This window comes from Chanodichthys erythropterus, chromosome 11 (genome assembly GCF_024489055.1).
Source record: "Chanodichthys erythropterus isolate Z2021 chromosome 11, ASM2448905v1, whole genome shotgun sequence".
Classification (NCBI taxonomy): Eukaryota; Metazoa; Chordata; class Actinopteri; order Cypriniformes; family Xenocyprididae; genus Chanodichthys; species Chanodichthys erythropterus.
The window spans coordinates 51,250,433-51,265,670 of NC_090231.1; the positions used below are offsets into that span (position 1 = coordinate 51,250,433).

The 15,238-nt window shown below is 36.8% G+C and overlaps 1 long non-coding RNA gene across 2 annotated transcripts; it reads left to right on the plus strand.

The window, feature by feature from the left end:
• The first annotated feature begins 8,013 nt into the window (after positions 1 to 8,013).
• Positions 8,014 to 11,275, plus strand: LOC137030871 (uncharacterized). 2 transcript variants are annotated; one of them, XR_010896467.1, is made up of 5 exons: positions 8,014 to 8,032; positions 8,862 to 8,926; positions 9,042 to 9,195; positions 10,276 to 10,352; positions 10,505 to 11,275. It is a non-coding gene; the product is annotated as an uncharacterized lncRNA (long non-coding RNA). The 2 variants fall into 2 exon arrangements; XR_010896466.1 differs by lacking the exon at positions 8,014 to 8,032 and adding an exon at positions 8,289 to 8,350.
• Positions 11,276 to 15,238: the final 3,963 nt, after the last annotated feature.

The following is a 15,238-nucleotide window of genomic DNA, read 5'->3' on the forward strand; positions in this document are numbered from 1 at the left end:
GTGGTGACAAGTGGAGCCTGACGTTAGTTTGACGACAGGTTAGACCGGCATGTAAAACAATTACTGAATAAGTAATTGTAAGTAGTAATACTGTTAAGTTTTATTCTTACAACATTCTGCTTAGAATGTGAGTTTTGCTAAAGTTAGAGTAAAACCAAGGCAAGAATTATTGCAGTGTATATAATAATAGTGAGTAATATTAATTTATTAAACTAAGTAATTAAAAATGTGAAATGGATAGACATTATAAAATCTACTTAATTACTTCATAACAGTAAATGTTAAAGATTAATAAAATGTACTTGATATTTTCACATTTTAAATGTAAATTTACTTAATTACTTTTAATAAATACAACATGCTAAGTTAAATATAATTAAGTAACATTTACTTGATGTCTTCACAAATGTTACATTTAGAGTTAAGTACATTTTACTTGATACTGGCAAGTAAATTGTACTTGATATCACAGCAGTAAAATTTACTTAGAAAAACTGAGTGCAAATTGTTACAATGATTTTATCAAGTAAATCCTACAAGTTGTTTTTATCAGTGTACCTTTATGGATCTTGAGAGAGGAAGTGTCATTGGATTTCAAATAAAATATCTTAATTTGTGTTTTGAAGGTCTAACGAAGGTCTTACAGGTGTGGAGCGACATGATTGTAAGTAATAAATGACAGAATTTAAATTTTTGGGTGAACTAACCCTTTAATATTTTGTCAATTTTATTATTCTTTACTTAGTACAACAAGAATTTAATATTGCGTAACTTACAATTTACTGACATTATTGCCATTTAATTGTGTATTTTTGCTTTGCCAATGAAAATATTTCATTATAACGAACTCAAAGCTAAAATTAAATGAACAGTAGCGGCGTTCCAGAGTGAATAAGCATGTTTGAATTAATTGATTGAGTGAATGATTCAGTCACTTAATTATAAAGATCACTGGTTTCATTAATCAGTGTTTTGAAAAGATTGGTTGAATGAATGCTTCACTCATTCATAAAGACAATCATATGCTGCCACTTACTGGTGTAGCAATGTAACCTGCAGAAAGAGTAATTGAAAAATCCCCACTAATGCACAGACTGTCTGCAATTCACAAACACACTTTGTTAATAACTGAAACTTATTTTTTTTCTTTAAATAAAAAAAAAAAAAAAACTTCTTGGATGGTCAAGCAAATAATACAGAACTGAAGTGTGCTAAATGCTTATGAGGGGCAGCTTTGTTTCTCAAGTGTTCACATGAAACAAGTTTGCTGGACCTCAGCATTTCTTTATCCTCTCTTCTGCCTACTTCTTTGCTGACAAGAAATAAGTGATAATAGTAATAGCCTTTTATTTCATTGTGTCTTTAATTCCTTCTTTATCTCTCAGGAGCTTAATAAAGCCGTTCTACCTCACTGTCAAGAACTAAAACAAACAAGGTGTGCTGGACCTGATGGAGAGGTCCAATTTGGGCCCATCTTAATAGAATCTATAATAAGCGTTCAACTCCGCCATGATAGAATGCCACTGTATCTCTTGATAACGCACCAAGCTCTGAGTACTCGTGACACAGCCTGATGTATCTCTACTGATTGGCTCCGTCTGAGACTTGAGGACAGAAAAAACTGGGGCAAGTGTCCCTTTGGTTTGACCACTCTATTTGAGATTGTCAAGCCTCTATGTTGTTTTCAAGGGTTTTTTTCCCTTCTCAAATTTCCTCTTTAAGGATCCTGATTATGATAGGCTTCACAAATACATGCTTCAAAGAGAGTTTTGCAGACTGAGAACTTTAGGTTGTGTGATTCTTTGGCTACTGAGAGAACACAGAAAGGCTTTATTTTCCTCTGTTAACAGATGATACATAAACCCAGTATACAAGAAGCTGGAGAACTAGTAGCAACCTTAGAACTAGTAACTAACAAAAAGCTGAAAGTTAAACTAAATAAAAGTTGTAGTAGGTGTGACAACAGTTTTAAAAGTAGTGAAACATTGAATAAGAAGTGTGCTTAATTGTATTGAATAACATGACTAATTTGTAAGACTAGTTTTATGCAACCGGCCCCAGGTTTTATGCCGTCACCCTCATTGTTTTTGGGTCTAATGTTTGGAGCACAATGTCCTTCAAAATATCTTCTTTTGAATTTGACAAAATATAGATTTAGAACAACATGAGGGTGCGTAACCAATGACAGAATTTTCACTTAAGGCCATCTTTTTCAGTATAGACTTTTACTGACCACATAAAATCCTGGTGTAAACAGTACTGACCAACTGCTTGAAAAAAGATAATTGCACTTATTCTGCTACTAGCACATGAAGTCTAGTATGTTGGCAAAAAAGTATGACAAAAGTTTCATGAAAATATGATACAGAAAGATGCGCGTCCTAGAAACAATCTGGCAGGTCTAAAGAGCTGGAGTTGTTTCATCTATTGACAGCTCAGACGTGGCTCACTCTCTTTTTGCTTAATCCTCAATGACAGGAAGTTCTGTCAGACTCTTTTCTTGCATTTCTCACCACAAATCTGAGCAGACCAACTTTAATTTCACGGGCACCTGTTCCACCGTGTTTGGAGGGAAGAAACAGACAAATGGCCAAGCTTATGTAACCACTGGGATCTAGCCAGAAATTCACAGGAAGCAGAAAATGTTCAACACAACCCTATTCTCCAATGGCTTGCGCCTTGATTGCATGTGTGCAGTGTGATATGAGGTGTTCACGCTCGGCACAGACCGCAGAATGAAGGAGGCCAGTGAGTTGGTCCATTTCAAGTGTCCATTCACCACCCTGCTTGTTTAATGTACAGACATGGACCGGATGATAAATAGAAGCACAGCTACAAGACTTATTTTCTTTCCCACAGAGGAATATGTATTGCAGAAATGTTAGGCTGTGGTGTATGTAAGTAGAAATGTATAGAAAAAAATCAATGGAAACAAAACAAAGCATATGTGTTTTAAGACCTGTTTTTTTTTTTTGCTTCTCTGTATTATTGACCTCTGGCTCTCTGTGTGCCGTTTCTATATGTGGAAAAAAAAAAAAAATGGTAAGGCATGACGCCAATTGTTTTGTGGAAACTCAAAAATCAGCATTACTCCTAATGCAATGATGCCAAATGTGGATAACGCATGTGTTTTCATGCATACACACAGACAGCACGACTAAGCATTTACCCGCTCATGCGACGGCCCAGATGAAACGATAATGAATTTTGCCAATCAAGTCTATTCCAATTGGATTAAGACAAAGCCGGTCAAATGACAGGCAATGGCTGCAAATGTGGTTTTGTTTGTTTATGCCGCTGAAATTTACTGACTCATCATCCCTCAAGGCACCAAGTCAGCGATTATGCGGGAACTAGTTTATCTATTTAGTATCTAACGTTTCATGCATCGGGGAGGAAAGCTGACTTGTATGTTAAAGAAATAGTTTGCTCAAAGGAAAATTGTGTCATTATTCATTCATCCTAATGTCTTTTTAGACCCATATTAGTTCCAAGCATGTATTCTTTCTTCTGTGGAACATAAAAGAAGATATTTTGAAAAAAAATGTTTATTTGTCCGTACAATGGAAGTCAATGGCAACCAAAATGGTTTGGTTATACCAACATTCTTATGAATATCTTTATGTTCTGCAGAAGAGTGGGGGGAGTAAATGATGACAGAATTTTCATTCTGGGTGAACTAAACTGTTAATTGCAATTACATGAAAATGTTATAGTCTAAATTTATATGCAATGCATATAAAGAGTGCTTTTTGACCCAAGTAGGCCATCTTTATTTGAAACATCAAACCACTCATGTATGGGAAACTAAAATACACGTCAATGTAATTTCAATTGAAACTTATAACTTATGTATTTGTTATTATACATTTCGATGAAGTTGCACTGTAGTACACTTATCGACTTATTATAATATTGACTTTAAATGTAAAATTATATAAAAATATAATATAATATTGACTTTAAATGTAAAATTGAGTAACGTACTACAGCTAAAATCATAATCAAGTACTTTACATGCGCTTTAGTATGTTAGTCAACACATCAAAATAAGCATACTTTAAAGTACAAGAAAAGATAATTAAAACATTGATTTAAAATATACTTAAAAATTTTTAATTTGACATTTATTACAAAGTCAATTTTTAAACTTGTACTTAAAGGGATAGTTCACCCAAAAATGAAAATTATCCAATAATTTACTCACCCTCAAGCCAGGTGTATATGACTATCTTCTTTCAGATGAACACAATCGGAGTTATATTAAATAATATCTTGGCTCTTCCAAGCTTTATAATAAAAGTGAATGGGGTGTTGTATTAAGAAGTCCAAAAAATGCTCCTCCAGTCATCATAAAAGTAATCCACACTGCTTCAGGAGGTTAATAAAGGCCATCTGAAGCAAAGTGATGTGTTTTTGTAAGAAAAAATAACCTATAGTTATATCTTTGATGTATGACATAGGATGTAGGTGTTGTGTAATCTTAGGTGAGAGTAGACAAATAGGACTGGGCAACAAACTCAAACTCCTCTTATTTTAAAATCCTCTGACATTTCTCTTTAAAAATGATAATTTTAGACTTCCTCTCAGTGATGGGCGTTTAGTTTTGCTCGAACTTCTGCGCTTCTGTGTTCATCAGTACGTCACGCATCGGGTCAGAGGTAGGGGTGGGAATCGGAGGGTACCTCACGATACGATACGATCATGATAAATGGCTCACGATAAAGATAATATCAGGAGTCAGCAATTCTGCGATAATCAATATATCGCTAGAGAGTCCTATAATGATACATAACGATATCGGTCTTAATATGAAAACAAAATGCAATTGAAAAGGTTAAGTGCAGGTGAACGGATAAATCCGATCATCAGTTCCTCTGATATATGTAGGTTTAATAGAGTTCACGTCACCAAAAGCAAGAAATATGAGGTGCATTTTATTGATCATCAGCTAATTTCAAAATCAAAGAACGCAATAGGAGAGAGCAGCAACAGCACTGGTAAGGTCTCATTACTTTTAATCAAGATAATTGTGTGTTACGCATCTGCGACTTACTTTCGCTTCCATATGCGGCAGTTTGCGCGTCAACTTGCTGAAGAGATCTGCGGCGATGCGTGATGCAGTGGCGCTGTCGTATCTGACTCTCACGTTTCAGTTTTAGTATTATTGGGAGAAGTAAAATTTACATATGTAGTTTCAACAACCAGGTGCATTTAGACTGATGCATAGACAGTTTTGACTGGAATGCATCCCAGACCATCTCCTGAAGTGGTTTGAGCGATCGGATTTAAATCCGTCTCAAATGCATTTCGGAGGGCATTTAGACCTGGGGTCTCATTTATAAAACTGTGCGTAGGATCCCTACTAAAAGTGTACGTACGCGCAAAAGCTAGATTCTGCGTACGCACAAAAAAAATCTGATTTATAAAACCATGCGTACGCCAGAACCGGCGCACAAATCCCTTTATAAATCCCAGTCAGCGGAAGATTGTGCGTACGTAGATCTCCACCCTGTCTCCTCCCCGAAATAACCATATATGGAGCTTACGACGCCTAGTTTTACATAACCTAGTTTTGCATAACCTCATCTACATATCATTTCCATACACGTTCCCAACCACGTGACACCATGGTTAACACCGTCAAAGGTACAAGACATTGGAAAATATTAGATATGGACTATAAATGCCATTTGTGCCACACATTATGTTGATAAAGATAATCCAATATCCTCTTTATGTTTTAATGTTTTAATATCCTGCTTTCGAACGCCCGTGTATATCTGTGTACGTGCTCGGTAAAGAATGTCAAAGGGTCTGTTTGCACCTGGCCACTTCATGCATTTTCTCTGATTGGATAGCTATCAGATCGTGAAAAGACCAGGGGTCTCATTTATAAAGCGTGCGTACGCACAAAACAGGGCTGGAAACGTGCGTACGCCAGTTCCTGCGCAAAGGTTGTGATCTATAAAAACAAACTTGACGGGAGAATGTGCGCACCTTTAAGCAAACTTTGAGCCGTGCGTACGCACATTCTGGAGACAAAGTGATATGAATTGAGATAGTAGATGTGCTACTTTCGATCACTTTTCCAGTGACACGCTGAGGAGCGCTGGAAGCACAATAATTCCTCTTTAAACTAAACTGCAGATGTTATGACAAAATATGTTTTCGAGAATGACAATCAGTGATGCACACTTAACTTAGATATTATGGAAGACACTGCTGGATTCGGTGGTCAAACGGTCCGTTGTCCAGCTTGAATAGGTCCAATAATATCTTACTGTACAACCACAGCTGCATGTTCGTGTGAAGGATCTTCAAATAATTACCATTTGAAGGATATAATTTGAGGAAAATGGTAAGATTTGCACGTTTTCTTTTTTAAAATACTTTGTCAGTGACGCGCCGAGTCAGACAATTGTATTTACACTGCAATAAATAAGTAGTCCGATCTGTTTCCACTAAAAATAGCCTATAAACTTTCTAAAAGATATGTTCACTTTATCAGCATCCTGTTAATAAACTCTTTCTCTTAGGCTAGTTAACTTATGTTCACGTTTGCCTCATTCATGTGTTTAGCACCGCCTTGAAGCAGTGACGCTTTGAGCTGAGAAATCTATTCTCGTATCGCACAGAGAAGGACGACGATATATTGCCATATCGATATTTTGTCCCACCCCTAGTCAGAGGTCACTCTTCCACTACACTCTAAAAAAAAATGGTTCTTCAGCGGTTCTTCAGCGGTTCTTTGGGGTGGTTAAGGTGCTATATAGCACCGCTACCTTATAAAGAACCAGTAAAGCACCTGTATGGTTCTTCAGCGGTTCTTCAGTGGTTCTTCAGCGGTTCCTTGCTGTGGTTAAGGTGCTATATAGCACCACTGCCATACAAAGAACCTGTTAAGCCTCTGTATAGTTCTTTAAAGGTTCTCTAACTCTCTTATTCTCTTAGTTTAGTTGGGGAAAGGATTAAAAACAACATTAAATTACAGTGTATTTTCTAAACATAACCTGGTTCTCAACCTTTTTGTCCCCAAGCCCCTCTACACTGTTAGTGAATATGGGTGTAAGTTGGATTGCTATAACTATTTGAGTCTGATTACTTCGTCTTTCTGCGAATTGCTCTCAATATTATAGTAGGCTACACTCAACTGCTCAAATATCTCACTTTCAGCCAAAGGATAATTTCTCTTTAAGGACCCCGTGACAGACGGTTTTTTTTCTGACGTCATGACTCACGAGACTTTCTGGAGTTTTCTGCTCGGCCGCCATTTTCTTTCCCCTGGACTCGGATGAAATAAGGTAGGTTGGAAATGTTTTAATTAATATACTCGAAAATGCAAAGGTTGAACATGTGTTTTAGCGGTTTAGAGTTAATTAGCGTTGTTTGTGAACATGAATACTAACGAAATCGTAACTAACCGAATTTTTGAATTTTCGCGGCCTGCAGTAACGTTATAAAGGTTAGCGCTAATTGAATATTTCTATTCTATACAAGATGTTGCATTACTTGTTTTATTCTATAGAAATGTATTGTTGTAGTGTTTGGACCATGTAAATATGTCTCTAAATAATTTTTAAAAGAAACGTCTCCTTTACCGTGTAAGCAGCGCGTGCTATTTGAAATGATGCGGGCAGGAAGTGCGTGGGGAGCGGGAGAGACGCTCGAGTCGAGGCTGAGGGGATCCTCGCATTACAATTATTGAGTTTAGGTTTTTAAAGTAATGTTTGTCAGTTCTTTTAGTTGTCTTTTTTTCACGTTAGCTCTGATTTGTTCGACCAAAATGACGAATAAAGTGTGTGAGTAAAGACATATTTAAGGCTTAACGTTACTTCATTTGACTAGCGCGAGGTGTTTTTTTTTTAGTAGAATGAAATGGCTGAGTATTTACACTACTAATTAATTACTTGTACTGCAGCAAACAAGTTTTTTTTTTTTCCATTTTTAAAAACTTATTCCCCTCTCCCTTTTAGGATCTAAAGCTCCTCAATGTTTGACGACTAAGGACACTTTGCAATAACTTTACATGGTAAGTAATTTCTATAAAAACGGCTATAATTGTTAATAGATAATATGAATTACCAATGTTTGACATGTTTGAATAAAATCCATCTAATGTGGTCTATTGACTTGAATGTCATCCTCATTAACAAACTTTAGACTAAGAATTATCCATTCCAAAACATTCATCAACTCCCTCTTATGCCATCTCAAATGCATGCGACTTTTTTTCTTGTTGTTTTGTATTAATTTTTTTTTTTTTTTTTGACATTAAATTAATCAAAGTTCCAGCTAAAAATCTTTACTGTTCTACTGAAGAAAAAAAGTCAACTTGGTTGGCCTGATGGTAAGTAAATTAACAGCTAGCTTTCATTTTTCGTGAAATATCCCTTTAATCAAGAATGATTAAATATATTAGGGTGTAAAGCTAATTTATTAATTGATGCATGTCTTATTTTCAGACTTATAATTATATATTATAAATTCATAATTTTAAATGAAACCAATGACTGATTCAGATGCATTTCTTAATTGCAAATCTGTAGTATTTTAGCACTGACGAAGGCCTGTGTGCTGAAACGCATTGGAAAAATAAAGAATTGATTTTTTTTTTTTAGCTCCTTTGTATTTATTTATTTATTTATTTATTTATTTATTTGTTTGATCCCTCAACGCCACAAGTGTTGCTGGTATTGTCCATAAATATATTAATTGCAAATTTGGCCAGTCATTAATATGAATTATTTTCTTTTTCTTGTCCTTTGCTATTGCATATCTGCAAAAATTTGATTTCCTATTACAGATTATTGTGCTTTTTTTTTTAATTAAGAAAATTAATCACAATTGCTTTATCACAGGCTGAAAACATTCACCTGAGAGAAAGTCCTGAAGACCTCATCAAGGAGTACTTTCTGAGTTGAACGTAAGAATATTCTATTTTGGTTTATTTTCAGAAAAATAAGTCTAAATTTGTGTATTTTGTAGTTATGCTAGCAAAAGGTGACCGAATTTGTTTTTTTTTTTTATGTTTTATTTAGGATAACCAGACAGATGATTGAGGAGCAGCTCACCATGGCGATGTTCATTATTTGGAAGGAGGGGGAGAACTTCATGAACCATCTGCTGACATTGAGGGAGTTAAAGTTTTGAATCAACTTACTTCAGTTACATCAGCTTGTGCCCTGCTTCTAGGTATGACATACATCATCAACCTGGCTTGTCCGAAACCCCTTTGATTTACTTTGTATGTATATGTTAGAGCTGCACAATTTATCGTAGAAAGGTCGCAATCTCGATTCAAACACCCACGCGATCCTACTTTATTAATGACAATGATTCGCCTGCGTCTGTTAAACCTTTGACAAAAATCCTACCGGAACATTCGGTGTTCATGCTGCCACTGATCCAGAAACAGCAGTTTTGAACCACACTGTAGTTATTCAAGGATTTGGTTATTTGATTTCTTTCACAAATATTAAAATTATCACATAAGTAATAAGACAAAAGTTTACAGTTAGGATATAAACACTGGACATCAGATAGTGATCAAAATAGAGAAAATCGAAACTAACATGGTGCTTCAAATAACTGTTGTATATAAATTACCTTGTTAAGCCACTAGGTGGCAACCAGTGACATTGTCATTGAATCATTCATTCAATAGATTGGATAAGGTTAAACCCTGATTCATCCAGTAGTGAAACAAGTATTTATTAATGAGCCATTAATATATTCAAAACCATTTTTTAAAAATAATTCATTCAAATTAAACATTTTCCGGCAATTAGAGTCCAGCTATTAATATTTTGCTAGAACTAGTAAAATAAATGTTATTTTTAGTTGTCTATTTAGAATCGTGGGAGAATTGCGATCTCTATTTGAAACCAAAATATCATGATTCTCATTTCATCCAGAATCCTGCAGCTCTAGTGTGTGTCTCGTACAAATGTGAAGTTGTATGAATATCCAGTTGTGTTGTTTGAGAATTGCTTTGATTTGTGCAAGGGTAATCACCTTTAAAGGATTAGTTTACCCAAAAATGAAAATTCTGTCATTAATTACTCACCCTCATCATTGGAGGAACAGAAACCTCTCAGACTTCATCAAAAAGATCTTAATTTGTTTTGAGTTCAGAAAAAGCATACGCATAAAATACGAAGTATACTTTGGGCTTTACACACAGTAATGAATGTTTAAAAAGCAAAACAAAAAAGTATTGGGTAAAAGCATCCCCCGTGTTATGTTAACCTAATGATGTTATTTTGTTGAAAGGCCTACAGTTGGAAGCAGCTGTTCTCCTCTTGCCTGCACTGTTCAAGGTGGACCTGGGGTTGCTGTTTGACATTGAGGTGAGCCATGAACAGGTGACTACAGTGTGTGAAGCACAATCTAATCAAAGCACGAAGTACTTATTGCACATTTTGTTATAATTTAGCTTATAAGGTTTGCCTTTCAAATAAATATGTGAAGATGGTTAATGCTATTATCCCCTCTTCTCCAGGGCCATGCTCAGACCAGCCCTCCTGTCGTCCCAACACCTAAGATAGTGCCTAAAGCCTGCAGGAGGATCATCTCATGCAGTATGACCACATTTTGTTCACGTTGGATGGCCAGTTAATCACAGAGTAGAGTGAGGACATCTTGATGGCACTGGGCCTCCTCCTGTGTGTATATTTTGCGTTTGGAATCGAATCCAATCCAGTGCCCTAAAGGACTGAAAAAGACACTGACCTTTTTGAAGTATGTTGTTTTGAAATTGAAGGATGCAGTCGGACTTCCTGTCACTGTAAAATGAGTGTACAACTCAATCTGTGAGTAGACTTTTGGAGTCAATACTCTCTCTTGCTCCCTTTCTTATGGTTTAAGTTCCAGTTTCTATATTTTTTTTGAAATCCCGAAGGACAAAAAAGAAACTGCAGGACTTCAGAGCATAACTCAGTATGTAAAAACAGGACTATTGTCTTCAAAAATGTACATATTTCAAGCTTGTTGCATTATTTTGTATAAAAGGGGAGTATAATGTGAGTTTATTTGCTGCTGAAAGAAATAAATTAAAAGGTTTTGAAAGTGTAATGTATTTTGTTTTTCAGTAAGCATTTAGTACATGATTTTGAATCTTTGAAGTCATGATTTGGTAAGAAATTATTAATTATCGTTCATAAAAGTGTAATTTAGAAGCATATTGACTCATCTACAGTAGTACCTGGCATGATAACGGGCCCTGCTAGCTCAAAAAACAATATATGGCACCTCTAATTTGACAAATGTGCTAGAAAACTATACGAATAGGTGCTATATAGCACCAGAAAAGGTTCCCCTATCATAACGAGCCAAAGAACCACTGCTGGTGCTATATGGCACCTCTTATGGTTCTATATAGCACGTGTGAGACATTGATCCAAGATGGCGCCTGTGAATGTGGCATGCCGTCTGTCGCTCTCTATCATGTCCTGTATGTGGTTATTAATATGCTCTCTCTTGCCTTCTAATTACGTTGAATCTCTCGTCTACGATCGTCAGACCCTTCTTGGCATTTGCAATAGCTACATGGATGTATTTGAAGCGAAAATAGGAACTTTCGCCGACTACACACAAGGGAGTATCTTACGCGATATTCCAGATTTTCTTCGCCGTCAGCCGTTGGATATTATCCCGAGAAAACGCCGGAGACGACGTGGGAAACGCGGCGGAGTGGTCGTCAGATTAAAGATCCACCTGCGCGCTGGCCTTCCACTCAGCTTCACTCAGGATCTGAGCCGCTTTGCGGCCTGGTATTCGCCGATCCTGTCATCTCGATGTCTTACATCTATTACATCTATTCCAGCTGACTATCCTGCTCCTCCCGATTCTCCAGTTCGACTTCTACAGGACTCTGTTTCTTGGATTGTCATTCGACCTCGTCCGGAGGGAGTAAACACTGCCAATCTTCGCTTTCTGAGCAAAGCCCCGGTCTCGCGCAGCACTCTAACGTTACATTCTCCAAAAATGGCGCTGATAAACGCTCATTCCCTGGTTAACAAGACTTTTATTCTCAACGATTTTATCTCTTCTCACTGCCTGGACTTCCTGTTTATCACCGAAACCTGGGTGAAGGTAGGAGATTTAAGCCCTTTCTCAGAACTTGTTCCTACTGACTACTGTTTCTATAACTCTCCCCGTCCTGTTGGAAGAGGTGGAGGTCTAGCTATAATCACAAAGAAAAACTTTAGTTCCCGATGTCGGACGTTGCCGTCCGCAAATTTCATGAGCTTTGAAGTCCAGCTATTACTACTTGATTGGTATGACCCCATTGTTTTAGCTCTGATATATCGGCCACCGCATTCAACTAAAGGCTTTATAGCAGAATTCACAGAGCTTATAGGGGATCTCATCACTAATTATGATCGGATTATTTTACTAGGTGATTTTAATGTCCATGTGTGTTGTCCATCGAAACAACTAACGTCAGAGTTCTTGAACATCATTGACTCTTTCAGTCTAAGACAATGGGTTACACTCCCTACACATACCCAAGGTCACACTCTGGACTTAATTCTGTCTCTTGGCCTGTTGATAACTGACAATGAAGTGATTGAATCTCTCATATCTGATCATTTTCCTATCATATTTAAAATGTCTCTTCCTGCCATCTCCAATAAAGCAGCATCTGACACAAGACAGACCCGTGTTTACTCACCACCGTTCTGCGAGGATTTTACTAAGCTTTATAATGAAGCCAGCATTTCTATGTCACTTGAATCCTCATTAGCTGAACTAGATGCTGAACAACATTATCAAGTTTTAAACACTGTATGGCTGGATGTCTTGAATGTTGCTGCTCCTTTTAAGTCTTTTAAGCCAAAACCTAAATCCGAGCCATGGGTTGATCAAAATATTCGCTCTCTAAGACAATCATGTAGGAAAGCTGAAAGAAAATGGAAAAAGGACAAACTGCAAATTTCATTCGATATTCTTAAAAACTGTTTGACTTTGTATCAGTGTGCTGTTAAGAAAGCCAAGTCTCTCTACTTTTCTAACTTGATTGACAAACACCACCACACTCCTAAAATTCTTTTCTCTGTTATAAATTCAGTGTTAAATCCTCCTGTAAACACTTTTCAAAATCCTACCTCTGCACTCTGTGAAGGTTTCTTAAGACATTTTAGTGACAAAGCGATGAGTCTGAGGGCCCAGATACAAGCAACTGATCGTGAAATCTTGACGCTTGAAAACCCACCTGCCTTTTGGACTACTTTTAATGCTGTCTCTCTACAATCAGTTAAGGAAGTAATTGTAAAACTTAAACCTTCCCTATGTCCCTTTGATACAATACACCCTCGTTATTTGAAGCAATTGATTGACATTATTGGACCGGGACTGGTGTCCCTGTTAAACAAATGTATGCATTCAGGGTCTGTCCCGGACAGCTTAAAAATGGCCATGGTCACTCCAGTTTTAAAGAAACCTTCACTGGATGCATCTGTCTTAGCCAATTTCCGGCCTATATCTGTTTTACCATTCATTTCTAAGGTGATGGAAAAAATTGTTTTTTTACAGCTCCAATCCTTTTTAGCTAATAATCACATTTATGAGACATTTCAGTCTGGGTTCAAAACAATGCACAGTACCGAAACTGCCCTTGTTAGAGTCCTCAATGACATCCTAATGGCTACTGATTCAGGCGATTCTGTTATTTTAGTTATGCTTGACCTGTCCTCAGCCTTCGATACTGTTGATCACGAGATTCTTGTCTCTCGCCTGGAATCCTGCGTCGGTCTACGGGGGGAGGTCTTAAGTTGGTTTAAATCTTTTTTAACTAATCGAAGCTTCTCAGTTAAAGTCGGTAATTTCACCTCCTCCTTAGGCAATCTAAGCTGCGGTGTTCCTCAGGGTTCTATTTTAGCTCCCACCCTCTTCTCTCTTTATTTACTTCCTTTGGGCTCCATCTTTAGGAAACACGGCGTTTCTTTCCATTGTTACGCAGATGACATGCAAATCTATCTGCCTGTAACAAGAAAAGAAAAATCTGCTCTCCATACTCTATTAGCGTGTCTGGATGATGTTAAATCATGGCTTTCCAATAATTTTCTTTTCCTGAACTCAGATAAAACAGAAGTCATTGTCTTCAGCCCCTCTGACTCCAGAACACAAAATCAAATTGATCTTGAGTCATTAAGTTTGTTTATCTCTCCCCAAGTGAGGAATCTGGGAGTGGTTATTGACAACTGTTTGAAATTTGACAAACAAATAAGTACCGTTGTTGGTTCAAGTTTTTTCTATCTTCGCTCTCTCTCAAAAATTAAATCCTTCCTTTCGGAGGGCTCTTTAGAGACTGCAATCCATGCCGTCATTACATCACGACTGGACTATTGCAATTCCCTGTATTACGGGATCTCAAAGACCCAAATCTCTAGATTACAAGTAGTTCAAAATGCTGCAGCTAGATTTCTGAAGAGGCGTAATAAATTCGATCACATTACGCCCCTCCTGAGATCTCTACACTGGTTGCCTACCCAGTTTAGAATTGAATATAAAATCCTACTACTTGTTTATAAATCTTTAAATAATCTAGCTCCTCCTATCTGACCAATCTTCTTCACCCTTACACTCCTGTGAGAGGACTGAGATCGGAGGGAAAACTACTCTTAAAGATCCCCAGAACCCGTCTAAAGACGAGGGGAAATCGAGCTTTTGAAGTGGCTGGCCCCACGCTCTGGAACAATCTTCCAAACTCTGTCAGAATGGCTTCCAGTTTATCTGAGTTTAAATCATGCCTTAAAACTCATCTTTTCTCTCTCGCATTTGGTATATAATATGTAGGTATTTGAGTGTATTTATGTATGTGTATATGTTTATGCATGTATGTGTATGTCTATATATGTGTATATAATGTGTATTTATGCATGTGTATGTATGCGTATGTATATATCATGTATGTCATACATGTGTGTGTACGTGCATATATCTGTATATATACGTAGGTGTGTATGTATGTGTATATATATATATATGGATGTGTATATATATGTGTATATGTAGATATGTGTGTATATAGTGTCTATATTTCTCTGCCTTCTGTTTCTTTGTCTTTTAACTGTTTCTTTCATACTTTATGTACACTCCTCTTCTAATTGTTGTACAGCACTTTGGTCGGCCTTTGGCCGTTTTTAAATGTGCTCTAGAAATAAACCGAACTTGAACTTGAACTTGAACATACGACAAGGTGCCATATAGCACCTTTAAAGATAGGTGCTAT